Below are 13,724 nucleotides of genomic sequence, written 5' to 3'. Positions count from 1 at the left end.
TGCCTGATGCCCCCCCCCAGTACATGATTGGCCCTCCTGGCTGCCAGGGCACTGCCACTGACCAGGACCCCCAGGTCTCTTCCTTGCTTGTGGTCCTGTCCACTATATCACACTGACACAAAAGCAGATGACAGTCAGCTTGAACTTTTGGATGTGAACGTTTTAGAATTTTATTATACTTGAGATTTTTCTCCCATTCAACCCTGTAGAACTGTCAGTCTAATGAATACATTTAATGTTTTGACTTCCAGACTTCTTGATAACCAGTATAACAACATCTGTTTTTTGACCTGTTTAGAACTCATTTTTTTATTCCTACCTTTATGTGGTTATATAAGCTAATTAGGTTATTTCACTAGCCTATTCTTTAGTTCATAAAAGTGTTATAAAAGAAATCTGGTGACTCAGTGATATAATCCTAGCATTTTATATAATTTGAAGTTATTAAGAATTCCTGGAGATGTCAGGAAGTATATCAGCCCCTGCAAGCAGCTGAAAATGGTTAAACTTTAAGCTCATCATTATGATTGTGTGGAAGATGATTCTTCTTTCCTCATGAGACTAGTAGAAAAAATACTTTCAAAAACATATTTCAGATGCTCAGATAAATGTCTTTTTGCATACAGCTACAGTAATCAGTAAACCTTAAATCAGTGCAGTTTTTTACAAACACACAGTTACTTTATAAAAGTGATTGCACTACCAGTATTGATATAAAACTTTGTTATTGCTTGGAGATTTGATAAAACCTGTGCTGAAAGAAATTATAGGAATTATGATTTTTTTAGGACTCAATTGGATGTGCACACAGCAAAATCATCATGTACAGTGTAATGCTTGGAAAGAAAACAACTCATAAGTCATTCAATGAAAACTATGAGTTTCTGATTTTACTCTAAACTTTTCTCTTTCTTTCATCTATTTCATGTATATTAAGTTTTCTTTTTGTATTTTGTTCCTGTATATTATAATTCAGGTATTATACAAGTGTGCACTTTTGGAGGATAGACAATAAATATGTGTCATGTTTTATGTGAATATTTTCATATGTTAAAGCCATTTGGTTCTTTTACTAGTTAAAACTTTCTCCTGTTTTTTTTAATATAGAAAACACCACAGTGTATGCACCATGAACTTAATTTTCCACTGACATTACCTTAGAAGATAGTCTTTTCACTCTTTAAGCCAAAATAATTCTATTTTAGTAATTTACTTTATTTAATTCATAAAGTGGTGCACGTACTCAAAATCTCCTGCTAATATCTATGGCTGAGATTGATTGGCATTCTTAAACATCTCCCATTCATTTGTAAGTTTTCTGCAAATGATAGTCAGACATAAAAATACATCACAGTTAGTAAGCAACAGATAGATGTTATGATTTTTTCTTTTGAATAAGACTATGACAAATTCTTATCAAAATATTTTAATTTTGTGTCAGTTTTCTATGTTTTTTACTACAAAGATCAAATCATGAGAATTATATTGCCCTTTAGTTTTGGAGCCTTTTGATGCATGACACCCACAGTATGGTTTTAAAAATCAAACACTTGATTTTAAATGAGCAATAAGTCAGTCGTTCATATTGCCTCACCAGTGCTGTCACTTAGTTTAAGCTTTATTTTCCTATCTATGTCATTTTAAGTAGCTAACCTTTCTGCAACAGTAATGAAAGAGTTAATTAAATGATATGATGGCTGACATACCTTGGGCTGTATTGATGGAGTCATAGAAACATTTAGATTGGAAATGACCCTTAATATTGTTGAGTCTAACAGTTAACCTAACACTACCAAGTCCAAAAATTCTAATATTGATGACTTTTTTAAGTATATCTATCTGAATAAATGTGTGAATAACCTGTGAGACCTGATAAGTTTTCCCTGAAGTCAATAAACTTTGAAGAAAATATTGTTTTAATAGTCTTGATAAATATTTAATTTGCTTCTCTAAGACAAAATGCAATATCATTGTAATTTTTTTTGAAGCAAATATTTATCTGGAACCTCAAAAAACACACTATTTTTTGAGTCAAACTTTAACCCTCACAGAATTTTCTGTGCATATATATGCATAATGTCAGTATATTAACAGATCTTTTTATGAAACAACACAAGGTAATTTGATAAATAAAATATTAAATACAAGCTGAAGAAAAAGCTAAGGTGACCTTAAAACACTGTACATAAAATCCTTCCAGTTAAGACTTTATGATAGCCATTTAAATATATATATATATATGCATTTATAGATGTATAAAGTGCATTTCACATATTAGTATAATTTCAAAGAATCTGAATAATCTCTCACCTCAAAATTTACCCAAATTTTTTCATATTGTGGCTTTCTTTTATATGTATTAGAATACATTGCATACCACAAAATGAATTCAGTGAGTTTTACTTAACTTATATTTAGTGTTATATTATAAAAAGATCATGTTCTGATTTTTAAGATACACCCAGTTAGAAAAACTGGTGTTCTTTTGATCAAAGGCAGTGATAAAACCCTGGGAATAGGAGTTACCTTTATTTTCTGAAAATGTCTGTTACATCTGCAAGGAGATCTTCAGGAATGTTAAAAGTAACAAAGTACAATAAACTTAAAATATGGATTTAGCTAAGTAATCTGTGTGAGGATTCTCCTTCAGTGACATTTTAACCTTTCATGACTGCACCTTAATCTTTGAAAGAAGAATGCAAATCCTCTCAGGAGGATTAAACTGCAACAGTCTGAGGGCAGTGGTACACTTGAGCAAGTACTTCTACTTGTCCATGTGACTTTAGTGTCCTTAGTTGTGTCTCTCTTCCTAGTTAGGGAAAAGTATGTGTGTACATGTGTGTTGTGTTTAAGCCCAGTAGGGACAAGGAAGGAGAGAGATTCTCTACATTTCCTTCGAGACACCAGACCTGGTGGGACAGTCTTTTCATAGCTGAGATGCAAGCCCATAGGGTTGAGGAGAAGGGGGGATAGAGATTCTCTTTGAATTGCTGGAGCTGGCAGACCAGGATATACACAACTGGTGCCTCAGTGTTTGCCCAGTCCTTTAACACCAGGGTGTTGGTGTATGACATCAGTGCTCTCCATACAAGCTTTCTTCACCTGCACTGGATTTCATCCAAATCTTTGGAGTCCTGATTTTTCTCCAGGTCACTGTAGATCACCTCCACCTCTGCTAATTCCCAGTAAAGTGTGTAAATTTCCTTAGTAAAACTAGTGCCTTAGAAATGGTCTACTGGAGTTTTGTACAACACACGTAATGGTATTTTTATATAGTAGATTCATTTTAGCTGTTATTATAATTTTTTAAAGATCTGGAATTTCTTACTCATCTGCATTTTTCAATCTTTTTAAGCTAAACTAGATTCCTAGTATCATCTAATTAAAATCAATTACAGCTTTAAGGATTTTGGTGCCTATTGGTATCTTTTCTTCTAATAGTTATACCATGAAAAGAAAAAAGATGGTCAGGTTTGGGTCATTAAACAGTATCTGCAAAATTTGTGCCTTCATTATAGCATTTATTGAATTTTTTTAAATGTCGTGGTTGATTACTAAGTGCCAAATGGAAATAATTTCTAATGTCACATGATTTCAAATGGAGCATTATATTTAAACCTCAAATACTTTTCAAAACACAATTAATACTGATAGCTGTTACTAAAGTAAAATCTACGGGAAACATTAAGCAACAGTTGAATATTTTAATTTCAACACATACAGATGTCTATTAGTAACATCCTCTGTAGAAATGATTTATTTCAGTAAAGAATTCTTCAAAGTTCTTCAATACTTTTTTCTTTCCCGATTCCTTTCACCAACGTTGTGATTTATCTATTCAGCTCATATACAGACATTAATTTCACACTTTGACTGAAATTGATTTGACATACGAACACCTCCACCTGTTACAAAGTCAGCATATCCTCCAGAGTAACCTTTTTAAATTGCTCTCCTGTTTTATTAGCAATTTAGATTAAAGGTGGTTATGGTTATTCAGATGAAATATTTCAGATGAAATATTTATGTTGTTATGAAGTTTGAGAAAAACAATAGCTCCTAATCTAAAACATTATCAAGAACAAATTTTAGATTTCGTGCATTTAATTTCTCATTATATATGATAGCATATAAAAATAAAATCCATTCAGACACATTATTATATGTGAGGATTGCTGAATGAGGTTAATGAAAAGCTGCAACAATATTTTAGTATTGTGTGTGCTTGCATGCTCTCTTTTGCATCTAGACACTTCTGAAAACTCAGTTTTATTCTAATAGTAAAGAACCAATGATATCTACTAGAAAATGGATCTTCTAAAATAGGTTTGTGCAGTTAACTTCCACAGACTAGCAATACTCAGAGGGAGGCTTGTTTTCATCAAAAAAACCCCAGCACTGTTGAATCTCCATCATAACTCAACCTGTCCTTTCTTTTTCTTCTGTATGTGTAGGTGGAAAACCAAGATGATGAATGGCATTTTAATACTGAGAAGTCCAGTCTATGTATTCAAAGTCAAATAGACAGTTAATGCTTGTGAAAACTCTCTAACATGCTTCTGTGAAATTTCAGGAGTTTGATTACTCTCACTGAAAAGACCACATGAATTTTATTTGCATGTTTTTTTCTTTCTTATATGTATAATATCCCTACCAAATATTTACATGTACAGGTAGGTATGCACTGTTTTGGTATGTTTATATGAAATAGCTTCCAGACTCAATTCTAAGATGTGAGACTTCCTGTATTTGTCTGCAGAGTACTTTTGTGTTAGCTTATGTTCCTCAGAAAGTGTATTAAATTAGGGAGGAAAAAGTCTTGTTGTTAAAGCCTTAGTCATGTCAGCAACTTTGGAAAGAGAAAGAAAGTGTATCTTCCTTAATCACATACTAGAACTCTCAGGTGGCCAAGGGGACTGAGTCAATAAGGAAAGAGGCACGGCAAAAAAATTGTGATCCTACAAGATATAGATAAGAATAGCAGGAACTTCTCTGTAGCTGGAAAGGGTGCTGTTATAGGTTATAAATCCAAGGGGGGAATTTTTTCTTCCCCCGCTCCACTGTAAGAAAGGTGGAGTTCGAATGGGAAGGGGGAAAGGAGGGCGATTAGCTTTACAAAAGATCTAGCCAGCAGAGCCGCATTCCTAACTCATGGCCCATCGAAGACTGGAGTGAGGGGAGTGCCTTTGGATTTGGTAGCTGGCCCTCCTCACAAAGGAGAAGACAGTTTTTGGGTCTCTCTCTGGAAGGGAGATGCGGTCTGTGTGCAGGCATTTTGGAGAAAAAGCCTTGAGGCTGGTTTTTCTGGTTCCCGACCTGGTCAGCCCTGACCACTGGCCTTGGTTGGCTTGCAAACTACCCTTGCCTCCAGCCCAAACCTGCTGTGTTTTCATCGGAGAGTTTTGTGCTCACTGGGAGAAAGGGAGGAGACTTGAAACACCGTCATCCAAGAACAACAGTGAGTTCCGTGGGGGTGGACTGTTTTTCTTTTCCTCTTCTTCCATTGGGGGAAGAGTCCCCATTTTTTCAGCTTCTCCCATGATCCGAGACCCCCCTTCCAGAGGCCCCCCCAAGACCCCCTGTGTGATGACCACCAGAACCCAGCAGTGCCCCTGCAGGCCACCACAAAGAACTGCAGGCTCTGCACCTCCAGTGATCCAACAGCACCCTTGCCAACCGTGATTAGAACTGCGCTAAAGGACAGAGAAGTACTCAGGCTGTTTCTTTTGTTTGAAGGGGACTTTTTGGGTACAGGACTATTGTCTAGTTGGGTTTTTTTGTGTTCTGTTACTGTCCTTGCCAACATACCATATATCTTTTATTAAAGGGTTGTTATTTCTTCTTTTTTCCATACTTCCTCGATTAGAGCCCCTTAACTTTGGATTTACAATTACTGAGAGAGAAGAGTTTGGTCTCCCTCATAACTCATCCTCTTTAGCAAATGTTCCACTCTCGTCAAACTGAGACAGGTGCACATACAATAAAGTCTTAAAGGTGATCAAAGTGAGAAACTCTGAGATCTTGGGGAAATTGTGCATCCCCAAAAACCACTAAAAGTTGCTGGACTGATACCAACACTGGAGTGCAGAATTTGGCCTGCAAGAGCAGAGTATAGGAGCATAGAACCTAAAGATGTTTTCTCATTTTTTTTTCTTTTTTTTTTTTTCCCTTCAGAAGAATATTTTTGAACAATACTTCCTCCTTCTTGTTCCTTTATTGAAATATAATAAAGTAAAATTAAGTTATTTAGATGTACATTTGATTGCAGTGTAATCACCTTTCCCATTCCAAATACTACTACCAAGGTATCTTTCTCCCTCTTTAGCCTCATCCATGGATAGCTTCCAAAGCTAACATTTTTTATCTGAGTGCTTACTGCTTCTATAACCTGCATTAGAAGCATACCGATCTTGAAGCTCCTACGATTTTATTTTACAAAATTCTCAGCTGCCATAGGCTTGAAATTTTTTTGAAATTATTCTTTTATAGTATTGTTTTGTTTTCTATAAGAGTATGAGAAAAAGCAGTACTTACGTGGAAACTTATGCACAAGAAGACATGCACACCTATATGTCACAGGGCTACAGCATATTAAAAATGCTGTGGCAATATCTTTTACCTAGTTTGCTGTAATATTTGTGTAACAAATTGTTAGGATTGGGCGCAAATAATATATATTAAGCTAATTGAATCTGTTCTATTGTCTAACAGTTCTTTATTTGCATTTATGCTTTTAAATACTATAATTATATAATTTCAATCCATTTAATGTGCGGTAAATTAATTTTCTATCATGCCAATTCTTAATTAGCATGCCATGTGTTACTAATTTAAATGGTTGAAAGAAGTCCAAATATATTGTGTCAACCGAGTTTGTAAACTGAAAATCATATTGTTTGTATGACATGGCCAATTTTCCATAAAACAATGTTAGCTGGTGGTAATTATATTTTTGTCTTTTAACCCTTTTGAAATAGACTCTTGTGTTGGCTGTTCCATTACTTTGCTTAGGATCAGTGTTGGTTTTACAATCCTATTACACAGGATTTGCTTGTACTTTAAAAATGTTGATAGCTCATTGATTTTCTTTTCTGGACAACTATCGTGCTTTTCTTGTCAGGACTTAGGATACTTTTAGGTAAAGATGTTCAAGGATATTCCATTGTAAAGGAAGATAAAGCATATAATGTTCCTAGTCTGAGGGGACAAATTACATACATAGGTATTCGTGTAATTCCTTGGGTCCTCTTTTCTCCAGTTTTTGAGACAGTTATTACATGTGACCTTGCCCAGTCATCTGAGACCTCCCTTATTCTCCAGAATTTCTTGTAGATAATTGCTAATAGTTCATCGACTGCTTCAGTTTAAGGACTTTAATGTGAACTTAATTAGGCCCTGTTCCTTTAAATGTGTCTACATTTTCTAAATGGTCCTTAAACAGTTCTCTTCCTATTCTGCCCTTCACTTAATTTTATTTAAACTTACGTTATCTAGATAGGATTTTTTTTCTAGAAAAGTGAAAGTGTTCTTCATTCTCCTTTTCTGCTAGCTATTTTTCTTCCTCTTCATTCTAATTGCAACAATTTAATTCTACAAGTTCTGTTATTGCCTTTTGCCTCATTCCATGATTCACCTTTTCCCAATATTCATCCTTATGTTATTCTGATAATTTCTGAGGCATCTGCACTTAAATTTTCCTGTACTTCCTATTTTCCATGACAACATGCTAACTTACTTTCCACAGGATAACTTTGTGCTAACTTTTATTCAAGGCACTGCTCAGCCTTTTGTATGACAGGTTCTACTCTAGTAAAGCAAGATGAACACTGCAATTTGAACAGTATCCTGTTCCTTATCACAAAACAATAGGATAAAAATCTACAGTGAGACGAAAAGCCAATAGCATGTTGATACCTTACAAAATAGATTTTTAAGGAGGAAATGGTGAATTACACAGTGATAAATCAGAAGACAGGATAATCTTAGTACTTTCTCTGTTTCCAGTGATACATGCCTCAAGTACGTCTTTGCCTCTCAATAAGATTTGCTTCCATGTCCAATCACTTTTTGAACACATATATTTCACCTCCCAAAAAAAGACATTTGGAGTCTATTCAATTAATCTTCAGTTCCTCAGTAACTTTGATCTTTTGTTTTCCTCCCCTAGTTCTAATATTTCCTTTTTTTAAATGGAGGAGCAGAACTACATAGAAATTTTAACATTCAAGTGAAATAGGTTTTTGTGTGATGTCAGAGTATTATTATTTGTTTCGTTCACTGTTCCTTTGCCAGCAATTCTTATTTTCAGTAGCTTACAGTTTCATAGAATTACCTTTAGTATGCCAGAATTCCTGTTCCCAAGTCCTAGCTGTCAAGTCAGAACCTATAATTGTGCCTGCAAACTCATAATTTTTTTTTCCAGATTTATTTTTCTACAATTATTGACAATGAATTTCATCTGCTGTATCATTATTGGTCAGTAGGTATCATATATTTTTTCTTCAACAAATAACAAAAACCTTCTTCCTCATCCCTGTTCAGATTTGACATGCGTTTACCCTGGACATGTAAAATTGATTTTAAACAGCCAATATTTTATTTTTCTGCATTATGTAATAACATATTTAAGTATGCAGTAAATATTATACTTAAAGTATATACCTGTTGTAAAGGTCTGATTTGTTTTCTGCTTTAATTATTTTACTGCTTTCAGGGATTTTTATATTATAAGATATGATAAAATATGATGTTATTACCAGCAAGCCACCCCTATGCTATGACAGTAAAGTGTTAGCTTAAATGGACCTCCTATTAAAGTTTTTCATGTTGTTTTTCCCATCTATCTGATTCTAAGGTCATGTTTGTTTTTAATATCGATACAAAATGCAATAAGGTAGAAGCAGCAAAAATTAATCTACTGGATATGATCTGTAGTCTTTTTGATAACAGCAAGGACAAAAGATTTCAGAAAAAATGTGAGAATCTCTTAGAATGCTGCTGGGAACTATATGATCTGTGAAGGAGGCCTTCTCTTTTTATAGTTGGAGACTGATAATAAATTGCATTGTAAAATTTCTTTGAAGAAATTTACTGGAATAATGATAAAATTTTGATCATCTATAAAATTATCTTGTAAGGCCACCCTCTTTTTAGCTTTAGATCAACCTCATTTTAGCTTTAATAGCCACTTTTACAGTCCAATTATGTACTCTCTGAAATATTTTTTTTATTAGTTTTGATTTATCATTTTCTCTTTCAGTAGTTGTTCCTATGTTCCTTTGCGGGAATTATGCATATAATATCACTCTTTTACTTATGTTCTTTTCTGCAGTCCTGAGCATCTCTCTATCCCTTCTCTTTGTATTAAAGGTTTTCTTTGTAGAAGGGTTTCTTTGTGTTTTTAAATCTGATTCCACTGCATCAAGTATTATGACTGTTAATGCAGGGAGATATGAGGTATGAGAGGAAATAAAATAGATTATCAGTTTTCTTGTATTTGAAACGTGAATTTCTTCGACCTCTCATTTAAGAGTTTACATATTTTGTTTGGTTTTTTTCTGGGTAAATGTATACCTGTGCCAGTTCACAGCTTCCCTTAACCTATCTTGACTATATGAAATATAGTCATTATGAAATCATTATGAAATGTTGTCAAATTAATGTGTTTAGTTTTTAGAGGTATTGACTTCAACTTTCTGGTAGACCTTGAAGTACTGAAGTTTATGTATCTCTTATTTAAAATGATGGATTTTTGCATAACCCACATGTGTTTTAAACACTAATTTAATTTAAATTGTATTTATACATCTGAATTACTAATGTGAGATTATTATTTATATTTTTTTGGTAAAAGTTATATCCAGATTCAGATTTAGTGATTAGATAATTCACTAATGATCTAAGCGAGAAAATTTGATTTAATAAGGATTTAATTTTAACTGTAACAATAAGATTTAATTTTAATTGTGTATTTACAATCTAGTAACAAGGGGGGGAAAGGTAAATTACCACCATTAGTAATATATTCAAGAGTGCAAAATCTTATAATCTATGAATTATTTTATTATACACTTTAGATGCCTGAGTCAAAGTAATGTAAATCCTTTTCATCAAAAAATACTTGAATTGCAAAATGGTACCTTTCGAATACTGGTTATAATACATTCATGGCTAGGCTTCACGAACAAAGATTTAGGAAGGCTCTAGCCACGTTTGTTACAATTATAATACATATTTAGATGCTTAATATCACTTTAGAATTGCCCTATTTCTCCATTTAAAAGAGAACACAGCAACAGAAATGCCTTTGATTAAATTCAGAGATATGATCTTATAGTCAGAAATCTAATCTTGTTATTCTTCTAACATTAAAGGAAGAATATTCCCTAAAACTGAGTAAATGTTTCTAGTTTACAAACAAGATGAAGATTCTGTTTCCCCAGGCTACTGAAACAGAGTACATGAAAGCCAAAAATAATTGCACAAGATCAATGTTAATATTTGGGTAACCAGAGGACACCGATGTTTAAATTTAAGCTTGAGAGTTTATGTGTCAACATCATGACGTTCACACAGCTCTAAAAACTCAGATCAAAAGAAGTTCAACATTGAATGAGTACACAAAATAATCCTGAAAAAACAGTGCTTTAATTGCCATACTAAAATAGGTTAGCATAGATTTTATTTTCATGTTTGTCATTTTAAGAACATTTTCTATCCCATAGGAGTTTCCTAAAAGCAAGCTCAACATAACTTCAACTGAATTGGTCTGAAGATGTTCTCTTTGTTATTTATGAAACAGAATAATTGGTGCATGTCTTTAAGCAATATGCACAGTGGATCTCATCTACATTTAGAAATTTAAAAAATTTTTTCACTGACCAAATCAGTGCAATTCGAACAGGTACCAGAAAAGCCAAGCTAAATCCCAGAGGACAGAAAATTTTTGGGAATCATTACATGCCTCCTACTCTATATCTACTTCTAAACAAAGAGTACATTTCACATACAAATACAAACCCCTCTTTGTCTTCACTAAGTTTTGGGGTGTTAATGTGTGTAATGGAAATGTAGCTTTTGACTAAAGAGAGTCATAGAATCATTTAAGATCAAATACAAGCAGTACAAACTGAAGGAAGCCTACAAGAGAGCTACTGAAGGGAGCCTACAAGAGAGTTACAGAAGGACTTCTCACAACAACATTTCGTGATAGGACAAAAGAGAATGGCTTTAAACTAAAAGAGAGTAGATTTAGATTAGATATTAGGAAGAAATTCTTTACTGTGAAGGTGGTGAGGCACTGGAACAGGTTGTCCAAAGAAGCTGATACCCCATCCCTGGGAGTGTTCAAGACCAGGTAGGATGGAGCTCTGAGGAACCAGGCCTATGGAAAGTGCTGCTGTCCATGACAAAGGGGTTAGAAGTAGATGATCTTTAAGGTCCCTTCAAACTCAAATCATTCTATGATTCTATGACTATTCTGTGAATTTAAATGAGTGATTTTTGTCAACCTAAATAATTTTTAACTAGAGTACATTTCTGTTAGGGATATATAGTCTTCAGTTTAAGGTTTGTGATAATGTAGATTTCTAGACCCGGACAGAATTTTTCAAGCTTTTTATTGTCAAAATGCAAATAAGACATCCTCAAAAGTGTTATAAATCTATGATGTTTTCTGAATTGTTTTTATGTTGAACAAATGATCACAAACTCTGAAGGTTTAAATAGAAATAAAGTTAATATATTTTATTTTGACATTTTTATGAGTTATTTGACTTTTCAATGGAAAATACTTTGATTCAAAAATTCCTTCTAATGATTTTTAAGACAGTACCCGAAATTTATCATTAAACTGTTTTTTATGAGGCAGACTTTATTAAATCTTTATTTTTTCAAAGGCTAAAAATATTTTTAACATGGTTGATCTGAAATTAGATTTTATATTTGTAATTACTTGTTTGTGCTTGCAAATAAGATATTTACAAATCCAGATTATATATCCCCACAAGTAAAACTGGGCATTCTTGGATGAAGGGTTATATAGTAAGAATAACAAAGTGTTTACTTAGTCTTCAAAGTTTATAATGCATTCTTGCATTCCTCACTAAGAACTCATATCTGACTTAGTTTTCTAGAAAAAAGGAATTTTTAACCCACCAGAAGACTTAATTCATGGTAATTTCTGTTGAAACATTTTGGTTCACTGATCCATACTCCTCTCCTATGGCTTGGTGAATATCCTGAGAGTTAGAAAGTATCCTGATGTCTTCTTCTTCAGTAAATTCATTCCTTATAGATATTTTGTTACTTCCTCTGTAGACCAGGGAAAAAACCATAGTTAAGGGATAAATTTTCAACTTTCCGGTAAGACAAAATATTTAAATAAAATAATAATGGGCGCATCCAGCACAGTATCGCCATCCAGTGGAGGGAGATGATTGTCCCACTCTGCACTGCACTGGTGCAGCATCACCTTGACTCCTGTATGCAGCTTTGCAATTAATATAAAAAGGATATAAATGCTATTGGAGACTGTCCAAAGAAGGGCCACAAGGATGGTGAAGGATCTAGACGAGAAACCGGATGAGATTTTTTCAATGTGGAGAAGAGGAGATGGAGGGGAGACCTCATTGCAGTGACAACTTCTTTGTGAGGGGAGGAGGAGGGGAAGGCACTGATCTCTTCTCTGTGGTGACTGGTGACAGAACCTGAGGCAATGACCTAAAGCTGAGTCAGGGGAGGATAAGTTTGGACATTCATCAACCAGGTGTGTGGGCACTGGAACAGGCTTCCCAGGGAGATGGTCACAGCACCAAACCTGACAAAGTTCAAGGAGTGTTTGGAAAATACTCTCAGGCACATGGTGTGATTGTGAGCCTTGGGGCTGTCGTGTGCAGGGCCAGGAGATGGACTTGATGCTCATTGTTGATTCTTTTCAACTCAGCATATTCTCTGATTTCATGATTCTAAAAAAAACTGATTCAGCAACTACTTTGAATTCATAGATTGAATAGTTATTTCTAATTTTCTGTTTGAAGTTTGATTTTAAGATTACCAAGAAAACAATTTAGACTTCTTTTTATCCTGATGAGTAACCTGTTATATTGTGAAATATGTGACATACCTTTCTAAACATGCTTGCCAACAGTCTGTTCATGACTGCTTTAAAGGTATAAACATAGTGGATTGACTTCACATATCATAATGCTGTCATCCTATATCTTAAAATTTTGTTTGAGTTGGTTTGTCAAGATATACACTTCTACCAGGATTTAAGACTAGTAGATTAAACAATATTTGACAGTGGACATTTTGAATGATGTTAAATTATATTAATAGTTAATACTATTCTGTGAGTTGAATTTTCTTGTTATCTTGAATTGTTCAGATTTCGTACCTTGGAATTCACTGTGAAATATTTAAATAACAAGAGCCTTATTTTCATTTCAATCAGATTTACATCATTTCATTACATATTTAACAACACAGTTTATAGTACCAGGAGTGTTTTGTTGTTCCTTTTTCTGCTCAAAGGCAAATTAATTAGAAAAAAAATTGCTTTAAATTTAATGATGAAGAAATGGAGCTTTCATTTTCTCATGGGCAACCATGTGTATAGTATTTTGTAAGATGATGCTATCATGGGCAATTGATATTTACATTTCCTTTCCTAATATTCATGTTATTCAAAAATTTCATAAGAGTTGAGTTTTTATAGTTTTATC

General features: G+C 33.8%; 1 protein-coding gene across 1 annotated transcript in view; it reads left to right on the top strand.

Moving 5' to 3' along the window:
• Positions 1-13,724, top strand: part of CSMD1 (CUB and Sushi multiple domains 1) — a gene marked incomplete at its 5' end in the record, with an annotated part of 865,314 nt that overhangs the window by 580,182 nt on the left and 271,408 nt on the right. The window lies entirely within an intron of this gene.

This window comes from Manacus vitellinus, unplaced genomic scaffold (assembly GCF_001715985.3).
Source record: "Manacus vitellinus isolate BGI_N305 unplaced genomic scaffold, ASM171598v3 scaffold_11_pilon, whole genome shotgun sequence".
Lineage (NCBI taxonomy): Eukaryota > Metazoa > Chordata > Aves > Passeriformes > Pipridae > Manacus > Manacus vitellinus.
This window is presented reverse-complemented; position numbering and strand designations above follow the sequence as displayed.